Below are 21138 nucleotides of genomic sequence, written 5' to 3'. Positions count from 1 at the left end.
TGCAGGATCCATGAGAAGGAAAATGAACTCCCGGTTGCAATTCTTTTGACCATGTCATGGCCTAGTCGATTAAGGCAGCATCTGGGATCTGCTAAGATGTAGGTGCAAACCCTCATCACGGCCCTTGTGGATTTGTTCATTTGATGCATCACACTATTGTGATTTGTGTGTGTAACAGGAAGGCTTCAATAGGCAAGAATGGAATAGTAAGGACAGAGAGGCAGTGAATGGAATGCTAAAGGGGTTAAAGATGGAAGGGGCCAAAAAAACATTGAGGAGGTTTTTCAGCTTGGGCTGGTACAACAAGGACAGAGACCACCTGATAAAGATAGTGTTTGTAAACAAGACCATAAAAGAGGATATTCTAGAAAGGAAGAGTCATCTGCAATATGTGGGAGAATACAAAAAAGTATTCCTCCAGAGGGACAGGTCGAGGGAGGAGAGAGCCATGGCAACAGAAGCAAGGATGAAGTGCTGTGTGTGAGGAGAAAACTAGGAAATCACATCCCCCAACACAACATTCCCAGAGGAAAGGGGTGGAACCCACAACCAGCATCCCAGCAACACCAGAGGGAGGGCAATACCACCATCCTCTGCCACACAGATAACATCCCTACCCCTCTCCCTCCCTGCCCCCACTCAAATGCTCAGTCAACCCTCCCTTTCCCCATGTAGCATGATGGAGCGAGTCTACCCAGGGAGAGTTATTCTGCTTTCCGGACCTGAGATTAAGAAGTCAGAGAAAGAAAATATAAAATAAATGCCAGTGAATAATTTAAAAATACTAGCAGAGAATGAGCATCTGGTAATAAGTAACATGAAATGAGATGTCGATACTTTGGTAACATGACATGAAGCTAGCAGGACGCTGTGACCTCACCTGAGCTAGAGCAGTTGTCAGAGATGGTTGTACTTTGTTGATCTCCTGAAAGGAGGAAGAAAATAGTTCCCTGTGATAGTGGTGGAGTGAAGGCTACTTGCTTGCAAGTGTGAGGAAGCTGTTGGGGACACAGTACACCATTTCTCTGTGATTTGGATAAATTAGAGGCGACCTGGAAGTGAGCATTGGTTAGAGTTAGAAGAGTTAGAACAGGAGTTAGACCTTTGTGGAATTGTAATTGTGTGTGCTCCTTCAAGAGGAAGGAAGTAAGCAGGCGTTTTTGTTGTGGAGCCTGCTGGGCGACTCATGTACTCAAATCAGAACTAGAAGAAGCCTTGTGAAGCAGTCTTATAGCGATTTTTCTGGGCAGCCTGTGTGAGCGCCATGTTGAGTACCAGGAGGTGAGCACCCTGTGTCATAGATCCCTGCATTAAGCCTGTTTAATCAGTTGTTAGATTAGCTATCAGTGTTTGATCATGTGCCCAACGATCATAGTGAACATATGTATATATGTTGGGTGGTAATTTTATTGAGCCAGTTAGCAAATATAGGGTGTTGGAGTTGAGTGGACATGCTGGCGGGAGGAGCGGTGCACCCCTCACACTCCCGTGTCTGGTGAACAACTGAGGAGCAACGACCCCCAGTGACATGGCCGGAGGGAAACTCCGTGGCATGTCAAGACATGTTTCCAACTTGGATCCGACCAGGATGGGGGAGTACCCATCACGGTTGGACAGCGCGGAGCGTTGTCAGAAAGCAAGTTTTAGTACTAAGATATAGGTTTATTACTTATGTTTTGTCAGGTAAACATTTTTCTTGGTATGGTAATGGAATTGCAGGTTTGTTTGGGAAGAAGTGATTGGAGGAACTTCGAGGTTGAAAAAGAAGTTAATGGAGGAACTTCGAGGTCGGAGAAGAAGTGTGTGCTGAACTCTGTGGTAGAGCAGAACTCCATAGTGAGGAGTTGACTTCAAGCAGTGTATGGAAGCTACACGTTTCCTTATAGAATCAGTGGAGAAGCATCACTGATGTTGGAGCAGGACTTCGTTTTGCAGTAGACTGGGAGAACTGCACAAGTGTCTTTCCTGATGTTTTGGAGGACCCAGATATACGCATTGATTAAGGTGCCTCTAAGAGAAGAACAGAGGTTCATTGTGGACACATGATTGTATAAGGGAGTGCTTGAGTGCGTATTGGCATGTAAGACGCAGAGTAAGGCGAGAGATTGATTTCTTCTTTTGATGGGGGGAACTTATATAGATGTTTCAGGTATTTCAGCCTCAAACAGAGTTTCATATAATTTTAGGGTTGAGGATACAGTAATGTTGTGACAGGATTTCCGCCTCAAACAGTGAGGGAGTTGTAAGTGGAAAGCCCAGAGTTGTGCAGCCACTTGATATGGAGAGCTGGTGAAGCCAGGATATGATTTGGAGCGCTACTGGGTTGTAGCAGCTTAGACCGTTGTATGGTGATGTTCAATTTTATATGTCACGAATTATGTACGTTTTCTTTGTATAATAAATGTTAGGTTGCTTTTGCCCTTGTGCTGGTGAGGTTTCCAAGAAAGGGAGAGAAAGAGAGAGGGTCATGGCTGCAGATATGTGACAGTAGACACTAATTCACAAAAGGGGTATTTAGGTGATTTTTCCAAACAAGGAGAGAGTGGGGAGTCTCGGCAGCTCGAGTAGGGTGTGTGTACACAAGACAACGAGGCCAGTTTGGGAGCCACACCGCTAAGTAGGTGACGCTGAACCACTCCCCAAGATCAAGATGCATACAGATGCATAGATGCATAAGGGGCCTCGTAGCCTGGTGGATAGCACGCAGGATTCGTAATTCTGTGGCGAGGGTTCGATTCCCGCACGAGGCAGAAACAAATGGGCAAAGTTTCTTTCACCCTGAATACCCCTGTTACCTAGCAGTAAATAGGTACCTGGGAGTTAGTCAGCTGTCACGGGCTGCTTCCTGGGGTGTGTGTGTGTGTAAAGTGTGGGAAAAAAAAAAAAAAAAAAGTAGTTAGTAAACAGTTGATTGACAGTTGAGAGGCGCGCCGAAAGAGCAAAGCTCAACCCCCGTAAAAACACAACTAGTAAACACAACTAGTAAACACAGAGTACTCTCCTAGGTAAATACAAGCACCTAAGTGTCCATTGCTGGTCAACCGACGGTAGCGGGAGAGTGGCTGCTGAGGTTGGCTGTTTATTTCTGTCCGGGAGTGATTGAAAACGCTGTCCACCTGTATGCAAGTAACAGTCTGGTGCAATGACCAGAGATCATTTTTGGGTTTTAAAATCCACAACCAGCTCAAATACCCCTGATGTGAGACCCCTCACCCAGAACTGACCCTGTCACCCCTAACCCCGTTCCAACCATGTCCCCCCTTCCCCTTTCCCTTTCCCTCCCTGTCCCCGCTTCCCATTCATCCCATACCCTCCCTATCACCCCTCCCCCTCACTCCATATCCTCTATATCCCCCCTCCCTCCTTACCCAATACCCTCCCTCTCCCACCTTCCCTTGACCCCCCCATCCCTCACCAAGTATCCTCCGAGACCCTGTTAACCACCTCACAAATCCTCACACCAATGGAACAGCTTCCTCCATCAACAGAACGCTCACCAAGAAGGGAACATGAGAATGAACAGAAGTAAGTGAGCTTCAAGGCAATGTACACTGACATAGATGGTATTACAAATAAAACAAGCGAACTTGGAGAATGGGCACTAGAAGAAAACCCAGACGTAATAGCACTCACAGAAGAAAAGCTGATGAAAACCATAACAATGCGATGTTTCCACAGGACAGCTATGTAGTGAGGAAAGAGAGAGAAGGAAGAGGAGGAGGTGGTGTAGCTCCGCTGATAAGAAAATACTGAAGTTTTGAGGAGATGGTTATTCAGGGCTGTGAAGATTTCAGTGACTGCATAACAGGTACCATAGCAATTGGAGGAAAAAAAAATATAGTAGTAGTCATACATAACCCCCCACCAAACGACAGAAGACCCAGACAGGAATATGATAGAAACCACATGGCCACTATTAATGTAATAGAGAGAGCAGCTTCTGTCGCTATCAGGAACGGATCCAGACTACTAATCAAGGGAGACTTCAACCATGGGAAGATAGATTGACAGAACAGAGACCCACATGGAAGACCAGACACATGGAGAGCTAAGCTGCTGGACGTGGCAACAAGAAACTTTCTAAGCCAACACATCAAGGGACTGACAAGAATGCGAGGAGAGGATGGACCAGCCATGCTTGATCTGATATTTACTCTAAATGAGACGGATATAAGGGAAGTTAAGTTGAAAGCATCCTTGGGAATGAATGATCACAGTGTATTAATATATGAGTACTTGATAGAGCTAGGATTTATTTCCCCCCCCCCTCAAAAAAAAAAAATAGGAAATAAAATGGCTGCCGTACCGAAAGGGAAATTATGAGATGAGAAAATTCCTAAGGGATATACCAAGGGACACAGAACTCAGAATTAAGTCTGTACAAGACATGATGGACTATGCTACCCAAAAGTGTCAGGAGGCAGTAAACAGGTTTATCCCTCACCAAAAGGAAAAACCGAAAAGCAAAAGAATAAACCATGGTTTAATAGGGTATATATGGAAGCAAAGGAACTGAACAAAAGGGCATGTAGGAATTTCCGAAATAACAGAACACCAGAAAGCAGAGAGAGATACCAGAGAACCGGGAACTTTACTGTGAGAAGAGAAGCTGAGAAAAAGTTTGAAAATGATAGAGCTAATAAAGCCCAGACCGAACCAAAGCTACTCCACAGTCCCATCAGGAGGAAAACAACAGTGAAGGAACAGGTGATTAAACGGGTGAGGACAGGTACACATAAAATAACAAAAAGGTGTGTGAAGAACTCAACAAGAGGGTCCAGGAGGTCCTTACAATAGAACGAGGTGAGGTCACTGCTCTAGGAGAGGTGCAGTAAACCGGGCGGCCTTAGAAGGGTTCGGAATTACAGGAGATGAGGTCAAGAGGCATCTGTTGGATCTGGGCGTGAGAAAGGCTCTTGTCGCATGTGGAATCTCACCATGGGTATTGAAAGAGTGTGCAGAAGCACTTTGCTTGCTACTTGCCATAGCTTGCTACTTGCTTGCCACTTGTCATAGTGTATAGTAGGTCACAGGAAACGAGAGACCTATCAGAAATATGGAAGACGGCTAATGTAGTCCCAATACATAAAAAGGGTGACAGACAAGAAAGAATGAACTACAGGCCAATGTCCTTAACTTGTTTATAATGCAAGATGATAAAAAAGATCGTGAGAAAAAACCTAGTAACACATCTGGAGTGTAAGGGCTTTGTGAGAATCCATCAACATGGGTTCAGAGAGCGTAAATCTTGCCTTACAGGCTTAATAGAATTCTACGATCAGGTGACAAAGATTAAGCAAAAAAGAGAAGGATGGGCGGACTGCATTTTCTTTGACTGCCGGAAAGCCTCTGACACAGTGCCCCAAAAGAGGTTGATGCATATACTGGAGAAACAGGCAGGAGTAACTGGTAGGGTGCTCCAGTGGATAAGGGAGTACCTAAGTATTAGGAAGAAGAGAGATACAGTGAGCGGTGAGACCTCAGATTGGCGTGAAGTCACCAGTGGAGTCCCCAGGGCTCTGTACTCGGACCAATCCTGTTTCTGATATACGTAAATGATCTCCCAAAGGGTATAGACTCATTCCCATCAATGTTTTCTGACGACGCCAAAATTATGAGAAGTATTAGGACAGAGGAGAATGGCTTGAGGCTTCAAGAAGACCTGGACAAACTGAAGGAATAGTCAAACAAATTGTTGTTAGAGTTTAACCCAAGCAAATGTAATGTAATGAAGATAGGTGAAAGGAGCAGGAGACCAGATACAAGTTATCATTTGGGAGATAAAATTCTTCAAGAGTCATAAAGAGAGAGAGAGAAAGACTTGGGGGTTGATATCATGCCAGACCTGTCCCCTCAAGCTCAACCCCCGCAAGCACAACTAGGTAAGTACCTACCACAGCCACCCATACACTCACCCATTACTCTCTCTCTCTCTCACACACACACACACACACACACACACACACACACACACACACACACACACACACACACACACACACACACACACACACACACACACACATGTTTATATGTTTAAAAGCAACATTTGCAGAAATACTAAAAAAAAATAACTCTGAAGTAATGACTGCAGTGATGGAGGTGGCCATGAAAGCAGCCACCTCACAGGAGGCGGCACGCTCCACTAGCCAACTGCTGGAAAGGAACAGATCAGTGGTTGCTGTGGGTATTAAAGAGCAGGAAGGCTCTAATAGGAGAGAGTGGAATGACAAGGACAAAGCAGCAGTGAATGAAGTACTAAAGGCACTAGACATGGAAGGGGCTGAGCATAGTATTGAGAAAGTTTTCAGGCTAGGTTGGTACAACAAAGACCGAGACAGAATGATAAAGATTTTGCAAACGAGAGCACAAAGGAGAAGATCCTATCAAGGAAGAGCTACCTGAAAAACGTGGGAAAATTAAAAAACGTATTCCTCCAGAGAGACATGACAAGGGAGGAGAGAGCCGTGGTGGCAGAAGCAAGGAAGAGGCGCAGGGCGAGAGGGGAAAACCAGGAAGTCACAGCTCCCAACACAACACCCCCAGAAGCGAGGGGGGAACCCACAACCAGCTACCCAGTAACACCAGAAGGGAGGACAACCCCGCCTCCCTCCTCTGCATAGAAAACCCCCCTACCCCAAACCCTCCTTGCCCCCACTCAAATGTTCAGCCAAATCTCCCTCCCCCCACACCCAATCCCCACCCTTCTACCCCTCCCCTCCTCCCGAGTCCTGCCTTCTCCCCTTTCCTTCCCGTCCTCCCTCCCCTTTCACCCCATACCCTCCCTGTCCCTCCCCCTTCACTGGATCCCCCGCCCCTCATCCCAGTATCCTCTGAGACCCTGTTATCCACCTCACAGGTCCTCACACCCATGGAACAGCCTCCCCCACCAGCAGAACACTCACCAAGGAGGGGATTTGAGAAGGGACAGAAGAAAGTGAGCCTCAAAGCGATGTACACTAACATAGATGGAATTACAAATAAAGCAAATGAGCTTGGAGAAAGGGTACTAGAGGAAAACCCAGACATAATAGCCCTCACAGAAACAAAGATCACGAAAACGATAACAAACGCAGTGTTCCCACAGGACTATTATGTTATGAGGAAAGAGAGGGAAGGAAGAGGTGGGGGTGGTGTAGCTCTGCTGGTAAGAAAAGGCTGGGATTTTAAAGAGATGGATATTCAGGGCTGTGAAGGTTTCAGTGACTACATAGCAGGTACCGTAACAAATGGAGGGAAAAAAATTATAGTCGTAGTCATATATAATCCACCACCAAATGACAGAAGACCTAGACAGGAATATGATAGAAACAACATGGCCACCATTAACATAATAGAAAGAGCAGCTTCTGTTGCTAGCAGGAATGGATCTGGACTACTAATTATTGGAGACTTCAACCATGGGAAGATAGATTGGAAGAACAGAGACCCGCATGCAGGACCAGAAACATGGAGGGCTAAGCTGCTGGACATGGCAACAAGAAACTTTCTAAGCCAGCACATCAAAGAATCAACAAGAATGAGCAATGAACCAGCAATGCTTGATTTGATATTTACCCTAAATGAGTGGGATATAAGAGAAGTTAAGATGGAAGCGCCCTTGGGAATGAGTGACCACAGTGTATTGAACTTTGAGTACCTGGTAGAGCTAGGACTTATCTCCCCAAAAAAAGAACTAGGAATCAAAAGGCTGGCATACCGAAAGGGAAATTATGAACAGATGAGAAGTTTCCTACGTGAAATACCTTGGGACACAGACCTCAGAGATAAGTCTGTACAGGGTATGATGGACTATGTTTCCCAAAAGTGTCAGGAGGCAGTAAACAGATTCATCCCGGCCCAAAGGGAAAAATCCGAGAAGCAACAAAAGAATCCATGGTATAATAGGGCATGTATGGAAGCGAAGAAACTGAACAAAAGGGCATGGAGGAACTTCCGGAATAACAGAACACCAGAAAGCAGAGAGAGATACCAGAGAACCAGGAATGAGTACGTCAGTGTGAGAAGAGAAGCAGAGTAAAGTTTTGAAAATGATATAGCAAACAAAGCCAAGACCGAACCAAAGCTACTCCACAGACACGTCAGAAGGAAAACAACAATGAAAGAACAGGTATTGAAACTTCGAACAGGCGAGAACAGGTATACAGAAAATGACAGAGAGGTGTGTGAAGAACTCAACAAGTGGTTCCAGGAGGTCTTCACAATAGAACAAGGTGAGGTCACTGTGGTAGGAGAAAGGGAGGTAAACCAGGCGGCCTTGGAAGAGTTCGAAATTACGAGAGAGGAGGTCAAGAGACACCTGCAGGATATGGATGTTAGAAAGGCTGTTGGTCCAGATGGAATCTCACCATGGATACGGAAAGAGTGTGCAGAGGCACTTTGCTTGCCACTCTCCATAGTGTATAGTAAGTCACTGGAGACGGGAGACCTACCAGAAATATGGAAGACGGTGAATGTGGTCCCAATATACAAAAAGGGCGACAGGCAAGAGGCACTGAACTACAGGCCAGTGTCCTTGACTTGTATACCATGCAAGGTGATGGAGAAGATCGTGAGAAAAAACCTGGTAACACATCTGGAGAGAAGGGACTTCGTGACAAATCGCCAACATAGGTTCAGGGAGGGTAAATCTTGCCTTACAGGCTTGATAGAATTCTACGATCAGGTGACAAAGATTAAGCAAGAAAGAGAGGGCTGGGCGGACTGCATTTTCTTGGATTGTCGGAAAGCCTTTGACACAGTACCGCATAAGAGGCTGGTACATAAGCTGGAGAGACAGGCAGGTGTAGCTGGTAAGGTGCTCCAGTGGATAAGGGAGTATCTAAGCAATAGGAAGCAGAGAGTTACGGTGAGGGGTGAGACCTCCGATTGGCGTGAAGTCACCAATGGAGTCCCACAGGGCTCTGTACTCGGTCTTATCTTGTTTCTGATATATGTAAATGATCTCCCAGAGGGTATCGATTCATTTCTCTCAATGTTTGCGGACGATGCTAAAATTATGAGAAGGATTAAAACAGAAGAGGACTGTTTGAGGCTTCAAGAAGACCTAGACAAGCTGAAGGAATGGTCGAACAAATGGTTGTTAGAGTTTAACCCAACCAAATGTAATGTAATGAAGATAGGTGTAGGGAGCAGGAGGCCAGATACAAGGTATCATCTGGGAGAGGAAATTCTTCAGGAGTCAGAGAAGGAAAAAGACTTGGGGGGTTGATATCACGCCAGACCTGTCTCCTGCAGAACATATCAAGCGGATAACATCAGCGGCATATGCCAGGCTGGCCAACATACGAACGGCATTCAGAAACTTGTGTAAAGAATCATTCAGAACTTTGTGTAAAGAATCATTCAGAACTTTGTATACCACATATGTCAGGCCAATCCTGGAGTATGCAGCCCCAGCATGGAGTCCATATCTAGTTAAGGATAAGACTAAACTGGAAAAGGTTCAAAGGTTTGCCACCAGACTAGTACCCGAGCTGAGAGGTATGAGCTACGAGGAGAGACTGCGGGAATTAAACCTCACTTCGCTGGAAGACAGAAGAGTTAGGGGGGACATGATCACCACATTCAAGATACTGAAGGGAATTGATAGGGTAGATAAAGACAGTCTATTTAACACAGGGGGAACACGCACAAGGGGACACAGGTGGAAACTGAGTGCCCAAATGAGCCACAGAGATATTAGAAAGAACTTTTTTAATGTCAGAGTGGTGGACAAATGGAATGCATTAGGAAGTGATGTGGTGGAGGCTGACTCCATACACAGTTTCAAGTGTAGATATGATAGAGCCCGATAGGCTCAGGAATCTGTACACCTGTTGATTGACGGTTGAGAGGCGGGACCAAAGAGCCAGAGCTCAACCCCCGCAAACACAACTAGGTGAGTACACACACACACACACACACACACACACACACACATACAGACGGGATAGACAGGAGGCACTGAACTACAGGTCTGTGCCCCTAACCTGCATACCATGCAAGCTGATGGAGAAGATTGTGCGAAGAAAACATCTGGAGCGAAGGAACTTTGTAACACAGCATCAACATGGTTTCAGGGATGGCAGGTCCTGCCTCACAGGGTTACTTGAATTCTACGACCAGGCAACAAAAAATAAGGCAAGAAAGAGAAGGGTGGGCAGACTGCATATTTTTGGATTGTCAGAAAGCCTTTGATACAGTGCCACACAAGAGGCTAGTGCGAAAGTTGGAGACGCAGGCTGGAGTGAAAGGGAAGGTACTCCGGTGGATAGAGGAGTACCTAAGCAATAGGAGACAACGAGTCTGTGTGAGGGGTGAGGTCACAGATTGGCGAGACGTTACAAGTGGAGTCCCGCAGGGTTCAGTCCTTGGACCTATACTGTTTCTGGTATATGTAAATGTTCTCCCAGAGGGTATAGATTCGCTCCTCTCAATGTTTGCCGACGATGCAAAAATTATGAGGATTGAAACAGAGGATGATAGTAGGAGGCTACAAGATGACCTAGATAGACTGAGAGAATGGTCCAACAAATGGCTGTTGAAGTTCAGCCCGAGTAAATGCAAAGTAATGAAACTAGGCAGTGGAAACTGGAGGCCAGACACAGGATACAGAATAGGAGATAAAGTACTTAATGAAACAGACAGAGAGAAAGATCTAGGAGTTGATATCACACCAAACCTGTCTCCTGAAGCCCACATAAAGAGAATAACGTCTGCGGCATATGCGAGACTGGCTAACATCAGAACGGCGTTCAGGAACCTGTTTAAGGAATCATTCAGAATCTTGTACACAACATATGTAAGAGCAATCCTGGAGTATGCGGCCCCAGCATGGAGCCCGTACCTTGTCAAGCACAAGACGAAGCTGGAAAAAGTCCAAAGGTATGTTACTAGACTAGTCCCAGAACTATGAGGCATGAGTTATGAGGAAAGGCTGCGGGAAATGCACCTTACGACACTGGAAGACAGAAGAGTAAGGGGGGACATGATCACAACCTACAAAATCCTCAGGGGAATCGACCGGGTAAACAAGGATGAACTATTCAACACTGGAGGGACACGAACAAGGGGACACAGGTGGAAGTTGAGTACCCAAATGAGCCACAGAGACATTAGAAAGAACTTTTTCAGTGTCAGAGTAGTTAGTAAATGGAATGCACTAGGAAGTGATGTGGTGGAGGCTGACTCCATACACAGTTTCAAATGTAGAGATGATAGAGGCCAGTAGGCTCAGGAATCTGTACACCAGTTGATTAACGGTTGAGAGGCGGGACCAAAGAGCCAGAGCTCAACCCCTGCAAGCACAATCAGGCGAGTACACACACACACAAACACACACACACACACGATAGTATGTGTAAATAGTATAGTATGATATGTGTAAATAGTATAGATAGTATGTGTAATTTAGATAGTAAACGAGAAGGTCTTATAACAATAATGAGAGAGTTCATAGCGAGAGCGGATAACGATAGTTCACGACTGTTGATAGTCGGTGACTTCAACTTAAAATCCATAGACTGGGAAGCATGTGAAGCTAAAACAGAAGATTTCTGGACCTGTAAATTTGTAGACCTCATCCTGGAAACATTCTTGTATCAACATGTTAAACAAGCTACGAGGATGAGGGAAGGGGACGTCCCCTCCATGCTAGTTTTGATATTTACCAGGAAGGAGGAAGAAATATTTGACATTCAGTACCTTCCTCCCTTGGGTAAAAGTGACCATGTCTTTTTGGGAATAAAGTATGCAATGCGTTATAATCTGGAAGAAAATATGACGGTCGATGCAAATGAAAAACCTGACTTTAGGAGAGGATATTATGGCAACCTTAGAAAATTTTTTAGTGAGTATAATTGGACAGACTTGTTGCTAGGCAAGGAAGTGAATGAGATGTATGTCAGGTTTTGTGAAATATATGATAAAGGCACAAAAAAATTTATACCAAAACAGAGAAGCAGAACTAGGAAACAGGATTGGTTCAACAGAAAGTGCGAGAGGGCCAGAGACCAAAAGACACAAAAATGGAATCAATACAGGAAGAGGCCGAACCCCCAAACATACCAGCGATACAAAGATGCGAGAAACATCTACATGGCAGTGAGGAGAGAGGCAGAAAGAAATTTTGAAAAAGGAATTGCAGACAAATGTAAAACAGAACCAGGTCTGTTCTATAAATTCATAAACAACAAATTGCAGGTAAAGGATAATATTCAGAGGTTGAAAATGGGAAATAGATTCACGGAAAATGAAAAGGAAATGTGTGAAACATTAAACGAAAAGTTCCAAAGTGTGTTTGTACAAAATGAAATCTTCAGGGAACCAGATACAATAAGAATTCCAGAGAACAACATAGAGCACATAGAGGTGTCTAGAGACGATGTGGAAAAAATGCTCAAGGAGCTAAATAAGAACAAAGCAGTTGGTCCAGATGGAGTTTCACCATGGGTTCTGAGAGAATGTGCACCTGAGCTCAGCATTCCTCTTCAACTGATTTTTCAGGCAATCCCTGTATACAGGAGTTGTAGCTGATGTGTGGAAAAAGGCTAACATAGTTCAAATCTACAAAAGTGGAAGCAGGGAAGACCCCCTTAATTATAGACCGGTATCATTGACAAGTGTAATAGTCAAAATATTGGAAAAAATAATTAAAACTAAATGGGTAGAACACCTGGAGAGAAATGATATAATATCAGACAGACAGTATGGTTTTCGATCTGGAAGATCCTGTGTATCGAATTTACTCAGTTTCTATGATCGAGCAACAGAGATATTACAGGAAAGAGATGGTTGGGTTGACTGCATCTATCTGGACCTAAAAAAGGCTTTCGACAGAGTTCCACATAAAAGGTTGTTCTGGAAACTGGAAAATATTGGAGGAGTGACAGGTACGCTTCTAACATGGATGAAAAATTTTCTGACTGATAGAAAAATGAGGGCTGTGATCAGAGGCAATGTATCGGACTGGAGAAATGTCACAAGTGGAGTACCACAGGGTTCAGTTCTTGCACCAGTGATGTTTATTGTCTACAAAAATGATCTACCAGTTGGTATACAGAATTATATGAACATGTTTGCTGATGATGCTAAGATAATAGGAAGGATAAGAAACTTAGATGATTGTCATGCCCTTCAAGAAGACCTGGACAAAATAAGTACATGGAGCGCCACTTGGCAAATGGAATTTAATGTTAATAAATGCCATGTTATGGAATGTGGAATAGGAGAACATAGACCCCACACAACCTATATATTATGTGAGAAATCTTTAAAGAATTCTGATAAAGAAAGAGATCTAGGGGTGGTTCTAGATAGAAAACTATCACCTGAGGACCACATAAAGAATATTGTGCGAGGAGCCTATGCCACGTTTTCTAACTTCAGAATTGCTTTTAAATACATGGATGGCGATATACTAAAGAAATTGTTCACGACCTCTGTTAGGCCAAAGCTAGAATATGCAGCAGTTGTGTGGTGCCCATATCTTAAGAAGCACATCAACAAACTGGAAAAGATGCAAAGACATGCTACTAAGTGGCTCCCAGAACTGAAGGGCAAGAGCTACGAGGAGAGGTTAGAGGCATTAAATATGCCAAAACTAGAAGACAGAAGAAAAAGAGGTGATATGATCACTACATACAAAATAGTAACAGGAATTGATAAAATCTATAGGGAAGATTTCTTGAGACCTGGAACGTTAAGAACAAGAGGTCATAGATATAAACTAGCTAAACACAGATGTCGAAGAAATATAAGAAAATTCACTTTCGCAAACAGAGTGGTAGACGGTTGGAACAAGTTAGGGGAGAAGGTGGTGGAGGCCAAGACCGTCAGTAGTTTCAAAGCGTTATATGACAAAGAGTGCTGGGAAGACGGGACACCACGAGCGTAGCTCTCATCCTGTAACTACACTTAGGTAATTACACACACACACACACACACACACACACACACACACACACACACCATATATGGGTTCCCCTCTTTGCCCTGATCTTGCCAATCTCTACGTGGAACACTTTGAAACTGTTCTTCTTCTTCCTTCTATTGATACTCGTCCCTCTCTCTGGCTTCGCCATGTTGATAACATTTTGCTACATAGCTTCATGACCTTAGTCTTTTCCAGCCTTTTCTCTCCTTTCGTAACAATCTGGCTCCTTCCATCCATTTCAAAGTTGAATGGGAATCTAATTCCCTCCTTCCTTTTCTTGACGTGGCCTCCCCAGCCTCGCCTCCCAAGCCTGTCCTTCCAAGCCTCTCCTCTGCAGACTGTCCTCCCCAGCCTGGCCTCCCCAGCCTGTCCTCCCAAGCTTGGCCTCCCCCGCCTGTCCTCCCAAGCCTGGCCTCCCCAGCTTGGCCTCCCCTGCCTGTCCTCCCCAGCCTGTCCTCCCAAGTTTGGCCTCCCCAGCCTGTCCTCACCAGCCTGTCCTCCCAAGCCTGGTCTCCCCTGCCTGCCCTCCCCAGCCTGTCCTCCCAAGTTTGGCCTCCCCAGCCTGTCCTCCCAAGCTTGGCCTCCCCCGCCTGTCCTCCCAAGCCTGGCCTCCCCAGCCTGGCCTCCCAAGCTTGGCCTCCCCAGCCTTGCCTCCCCAGTCTGGCCTACCCAGCCTGTCCTCCCAAGCTTGACCTCCCCCGCCTGTCCTCCCAAGCCTGGCCTCCCCAGCCTAGCCTTCCCAGCCTGGCCTCCCCAGCCTTATTTACCGAGCCTGGCCTCCCCAGCCTAGCCTTCCCAGCCTGGCCTCCCCAGTGTTACATCCCCAGCCTGGCCTCCCAAGCCTGCCCTCCAAAGTCTGTCCTCCCCAGACTGGCCTCCCCAGCCTAACATCCCAAGCCAGGCCTCCCCAGTGTGACCTCCTCAGCCTGGACTCCCCAGCCTGGCCTCCCCAGCCTGTCCTCCCCAGTCTGTCCTCCCCAGCCTGTTCACCCCAGCCTGTCCTCACCAGCCTGACCCCCCCAGCCTATTCACCCCAGCCTGGCCTCCACAGCCTGGCCTCCACAGTCTGGCCTCCACAGCCTGGCCTCTACAGCCTGGCCTCCACAGCCTGGCCTCCACAGCCTGGCCTCCACAGCCTGACCACCCCAGCCTGTTCACCCGAGCCTGGCCTCCACAGCCTGGCCTCCACAGCCTGGCCTCCACAGCCTGGCATCCACAGCCTGGCCTAAATAGCCTGGCTAACACAGCCTGGCCTCCACAGCCTGACCACCCCAGCCTGTTCACCCCAGCCTGGCCTCCACAGCCTGGCCTCCACAGCCTGGCCTCCACAGCCTGGCGTTCTCAGCCTGGCCTCCCCAGCCTGGCCTCCACAGCCTGACCACCCCAGCCTGTTCACCCCAGCCTAGCCTCCCCAGCCTGGCCTCCACAGCCTGGCGTTCTCAGCCTGGCCTCCCCAGCCTGGCCTCCACAGCCTGGCCTCCACAGCCTGGCCTCCACAGCCTGGCCTCCACAGCCTTGCCTCCACAGACTGGCTTCCGCAGCCTGGCCTCCACAGCCTGGCCTCCACAGCCTGACCACCCCAGCCTGTTCACCCCAGCCTGGCCTCCACAGCCTGGCCTCCACAGCCTGGCTTCCACAGCCTGGCCTCCACAGCCTGGCCTCCACAGCCTGGCCTCCACAGCCTGGCCTCCACAGCCTGGCCTCCACAGCCTCGCCTCCACAGCCTCGCCTCCACAGCCTGGCCTCCACAGCCAGGCCTCCACAGCCTGGCCTCCACAGCCAGGCCTCCACAGCCTGGCGTTCCCAGCCTGGCCTCCCCAGCCTGGCCTCCCCAGCCTGGCCTCCCCAGCCTGGCCTCCCCAGCCTGGCCTCCCCAGCCATATTTACCGAGCCTGGCCTCCCCAGCCTAGCCTCCCCAGCCTGGCCTCCACAGCCTGGCCTCCCCAGCCTTATTTACCGAGCCTGGCTTCCCCAGCCTAGCCTCCCCAGCCTGGCGTTCTCAGCCTGGCCTCCCCAGCCTGGCCTCCACAGTCTGGCCTCCACAGTCTGGCCTCCACAGCCTGGCCTCTACAGCCTGGCCTCCACAGCCTGGCCTCCACAGCCTGGCCTCCACAGCCTGGCCTCCACAGCCTGACCACCCCAGCCTGTTCACCCGAGCCTGGCCTCCACAGCCTGGCCTCCACAGCCTGGCGTTCTCAGCCTGGCCTCCCCAGCCTGGCCTCCACAGCCTGACCACCCCAGCCTGTTCACCCCAGCCTAGCCTCCCCAGCCTGGCCTCCACAGCCTGGCGTTCTCAGCCTGGCCTCCCCAGCCTGGCCTCCACAGCCTGGCCTCCACAGCCTGGCCTCCACAGCCTGGCCTCCACAGCCTGGCTTCCACAGCCTGGCCTCCACAGCCTGGCCTCCACAGCCTGACCACCCCAGCCTGTTCACCCCAGCCTGGCCTCCACAGCCTGGCCTCCACAGCCTGGCTTCCACAGCCTGGCCTCCACAGCCTGGCCTCCACAGCCTGGCCTCCACAGCCTGGCCTCCACAGCCTGGCCTCCACAGCCTCGCCTCCACAGCCTCGCCTCCACAGCCTCGCCTCCACAGCCAGGCCTCCACAGCCTGGCCTCCACAGCCAGGCCTCCACAGCCTGGCGTTCCCAGCCTGGCCTCCCCAGCCTGGCCTCCCCAGCCTGGCCTCCCCAGCCATATTTACCGAGCCTGGCCTCCCCAGCCTAGCCTCCCCAGCCTGGCCTCCACAGCCTGGCCTCCCCAGCCTTATTTACCGAGCCTGGCCTCCCCAGCCTAGCCTCCCCAGCCTGGCGTTCTCAGCCTGGCCTCCCCAGCCTGGCCTCCACAGTCTGGCCTCCACAGTCTGGCCTCCACAGCCTGGCCTCCACAGCCTGGCCTCCACAGCCTGGCCTCCACAGCCTGGCCTCCACAGCCTGGCCTCCACAGCCTGACCACCCCAGCCTGTTCACCCGAGCCTGGCCTCCACAGCCTGGCCTCCACAGCCTGGCATCCACAGCCTGGCCTAAACAGCCTGGCCTAAACAGCCTGGCTTACACAGCCTGGCCTCCACAGCCCGACCACCCCAGCCTGTTCACCCCAGCCTGGCCTCCGCAGCCTGGCCTCCACAGCCTCGCCTCCACAGCCTGGCCTCCACAGCCTGGCCTCCACAGCCTGGCGTTCCCAGCCTGGCCTCCCCAGCCTGGCCTCCCCAGCCATATTTACCGAGCCTGGCCTCCCCAGCCTAGCCTCCTCAGCCTGGCCTCCACAGCCTGGCGTTCCCAGCCTGGCCTCCCCAGCCTGGCCTCCCCAGCCTAGCCTCCCCAGCCTGGCCTCCACAGCCTGGCGTTCTCAGCCTGGCGTTCTCAGCCTGGCCTCCCCAGCCTGGCCTCCCCAGCCTGGCCTCCACAGCCTGGCCTCCACAGCCTGGCCTCCACAGCCTGGCCTCCACAGCCTGGCCTTCACAGCCTGGCCTCCACAGCCTTGCCTCCACAGCCTTGCCTCCACAGCCTGGCTTCCACAGCCTGGCCTCCACAGCCTGGCCTCCACAGCCTGGTCTCCACAGCCTGGCTTCCACAGCCTGGCCTCCACAGCCTGGCCTCCACAGCCTGGCCTCCACAGCCTCGCCTCCACAGCCTCGCCTCCACAGCCTGGCCTCCACAGCCAGGCCTCCACAGCCTGGCCTCCACAGCCAGGCCTCCACAGCCTTGCGTTCCCAGCCTGGCCTCCCCAGCCTGGCCTCCCCAGCCATATTTACCGAGCCTGGCCTCCCCAGCCTAGCCTCCCCAGCCTGGCCTCCACAGCCTGGCCTCCCCAGCCTTATTTACCGAGCCTGGCCTCCCCAGCCTAGCCTCCCCAGCCTGGCGTTCTCAGCCTGGCCTCCCCAGCCTGGCCTCCCCAGCCTGGCCTCCACAGTCTGGCCTCCACAGCCTGGCCTCCACAGCCTGGCCTCCACAGCCTGGCCTCAAGAGCCTGGCCTCCACAGCCTGGTCTCCACAGCCTGACCACCCCAGCCTGTTCACCCCAGCCTGGCCTCCACAGCCTGGCCTCCACAGCCTGGCCTAAACAGCCTGGCTTCCACAGCCTGGCCTCCACAGCCTGGCCTCCACAGCCTGTTCACCCCAGCCTGGCCTCCACAGCCTGGCCTCCACAGCCTGGCCTCCACAGCCTGGCGTTCCCAGCCTGGCCTCCACAGCCGGGCCTCCACAGCCTGGCCTCCACAGCCTGGCCTTTCCAGCCTGGCGTCCCCAGCCTGGCCTCCACAGCCTGGCCTCCACAGCCTGGCCTCCACAGCCTGGCCTCCACAGCCTGCAGCGCTGATTATTTTTAAACACTATTTCCTGTTCAACTTAATACTTGGCGCTGCTCCCAATAATATTGTGGTGGTAGAATATTGTGGTGGTAGAATATGGTGGTGGTAGAATATGGTGGTGGGAGAATATGGTGGTGGGAGAATATGGTGGTGGGAGAATATGGTGGTGGGAGAATATGGTGGTGGGAGAATATGGTGGTGGGAGAATATGGTGGTGGTAGAATATGGTGGTGGTAGAATATGGTGGTGGTAGAATATGGTGGTAGAATATGGTGGTGGTAGAATATGGTGGTGGTAGAATATGGTGGTGGGAGAATATTGTGGTGGCAGAATATGGTGGTGGTAGAATACGGTGGGTGTAGAATATTGTGGTGGTAGAATATTGTGGTGGTAGAATACGGTGGTGGTAGAATACGGTGGTGGTAGAATACGGTGGTGGTAGAATACGGTGGTGGTAGAATACGGTGGTGGTAGAATACGGTGGTGGTAGAATACGGTGGTGGTAGAATACGGTGGTGGTAGAATATGGTGGTGGCAGATATGGTAGTGGCAGATATGGTAGTGGGAGAATATTGTGGTGGTAGAATATTGTGGGTGTAGAATATTGTGATGGTAGAATATGGTGGTGGTAGAATATAGTAGTGGGAGAATATTGTGGTGGCAGAATATGGTAGTGGTAGAATACGGTGGGTGTAGAATATTGTGGTGGTAGAATATTGTGGTGGCAGAATTTTGTGGTGGTAGAATACAGTGGTGGTAGAATACAGTGGTGGTAGAATACAGTGGTGGTAGAATATGGTGGTGGTAGGTTATAATGGTGGTAGAATATTGTGGGTGAAGAATATTATGGTGGTAGAATATGGTGGTGGTAGAATATGGTGGTGGTAGAATATGGTGGTAGAATATGGTGGTGGTAGAATATGGTGGTGGTAGAATATGGTGGTGGTAGAATATGGTGGTGGTGGAATATGGTAGTGGTGGAATATGGTAGTGGTAGAATATGGTAGTGGTAGAATATGGTAATGGTAGAATATGGTGGTGGTAGAATATGGTGGTGGTAGAATATGGTGGTGGTAGAATATGGTGAGGGCGGGGGGTAGAATATGGCCAAATACACTGGGCAACTGATCGTGTACAAGCTATGTATAATTACCTCACAACTGAAGCGACGAGAGAACAAGACAAGCAGACAACGGCAGCAGCAGCAGCAGACAACAGCAGCAGCAGACAACGGCAGCAGCAGACAACAGCAGCAGCAGACAACAGCAGCAGCAGCAGCAGACAACGGCAGCAGCAGACAACAGCAGCAGCAGACAACGGCAGCAGGGAACAGCTGACGATGGTTTGGCCAAAAACTAGGCAGCATTTCTTATATACATCTCCCACCCAGACTCCTCCCACCCTGTCTCCTCCCACCCCTGTCTCCTCCCACCCCTGTCTCCTCCCACCCCTGTCTCCTCCCTCTGTGTCTCCTCCCTCTGTGTCTCTTCTCCACCCTGTCTCCTCCCACCCTGTCTCCTCCCACCCCTGTCTCCTCCCACCCCTGTCTCCTCTCCACCCTGTCTCCTCTCCACCCTGTCTCCTCCCTCTGTGTCTCTTCTCCACCCTGTCTCCTCCCCACCCTCGTCTCCTCCCCACCCTCGTCTCCTCCCCACCCTCGTCTCCTCCCCAACCCCGTCTCCTCCCCTCACCCCGTCTCCTCCCACCCCGTCTCCTCCCACCCCGTCTCCTCCCCACCGCCGGCCCTCCCCACCGCGTACCCTCCCCACCCTCCCCCAGTATCTACCAGCAGGCGTCCACAAAGGTCAACAACACCACCTGAGGTGATGTGTAAGATAATATCTCGGAAAAATTTTCCTGTTTTGTTCATGGGAATCCCCTCAAATGTTGTCATGCTGGCTCTTGTTGTTGTTGTTGTGGTTGATGTTCCCTTGTTGATGTTGTTGTTGTTGATGTTCCCTTGTTGTTGTTGATGTACCCTTGTTGTTGATGATGTGTTGTTGTTGATGTACCCTTGTTGTTGTTGATGATGTTGTTGTGATGCGAGAGTGAAGTGTTTGTTGTTGTCGTCGTTGTTACCCCGTCCTGGGCCAGGAGCACCCCTCCGTGCTCTGGGTGGGGGTGTTGGATAATCCTAGCAAGCAATTATTTGTTTTTATTCTTTGTGAACATTTATTAAATATTTTTTTATCGCTTCAATATTGATGATTATGATTCTAAGTGGACTGTATATTTGATTCAGCCTGCTAGAATTTACCTGCACATAGTTGGAGGGACGTTTACAGCTTATACAACAATTGGTGGTCATATAATAAGCTATAAACATTTACCTTATTATAATATAAATTATACCACATATGGTGGTAATTAATCTACAGTAAGGTTAATACTACTCAATCTTATAGTAAACATGGGTTAGTACAAATGTGAGATCTTAGCCATGATGTAGGTATGGCCTGATTAGGCAGTGTGATAGCTGTTAGAGTGTGGCTACATGTGGTCCAGTTGTAAAATGGGGGCTGGCACTCAGGTGGCGTTTGTGGAACAGCTAGGGTAAGCAAGAACATCACAAGTTATGTTGGCCAGCTCACCTCATTATCTTCAACTCACAAACTTACCTACCAAAGAATGGGATTAATAACGGTTCCATTAACATATAAAGTACAGGTTTGACATGAATTATTTGTGTGTGTGTAGTGCTGAGTAAAACACTACTCACTTTGTTGTGGGGCTTCGTCTGCAGCTTAACCAACTACCTATCCTATATTTAATAGTGATCACTACCAATAAAAGATGTAATGGGAGTCGGGAACTAAGCTCTTCTCTTTGTTATTGAGATCACAATGGCAATTTCTCGGTTGGTCGGATCGTTGTGGATCCATTGACAAGTTGTGCTTGTCGTGAGGAGCCCTCTTTGTT

General features: G+C 49.4%; 1 protein-coding gene across 2 annotated transcripts in view; it reads right to left on the bottom strand.

Moving 5' to 3' along the window:
• LOC138364300 (leukocyte elastase inhibitor-like) overlaps window positions 1–19552 on the bottom strand; it is a 43387-nt gene extending 23835 nt beyond the window's left edge. Inside the window, exon 1 of one of the 2 annotated variants that reach the window (XM_069323895.1) lies at window positions 19373–19552. The gene's annotated coding sequence lies outside the window, so the exon portion shown is untranslated. Of the gene's footprint in view, window positions 1–880; window positions 900–19372 lie in introns of those variants that run through there. The other variant, XM_069323894.1, reaches the window with a different exon arrangement.
• Window positions 19553–21138: the final 1586 nt, after the last annotated feature.

The sequence above is a fragment of the Procambarus clarkii genome, chromosome 13 (assembly GCF_040958095.1).
Source record: "Procambarus clarkii isolate CNS0578487 chromosome 13, FALCON_Pclarkii_2.0, whole genome shotgun sequence".
NCBI lineage: Eukaryota > Metazoa > Arthropoda > Malacostraca > Decapoda > Cambaridae > Procambarus > Procambarus clarkii.
The sequence above is the reverse complement of the archived record's forward strand: the minus strand, read 5'-3'. Positions and strand labels throughout refer to the sequence as shown.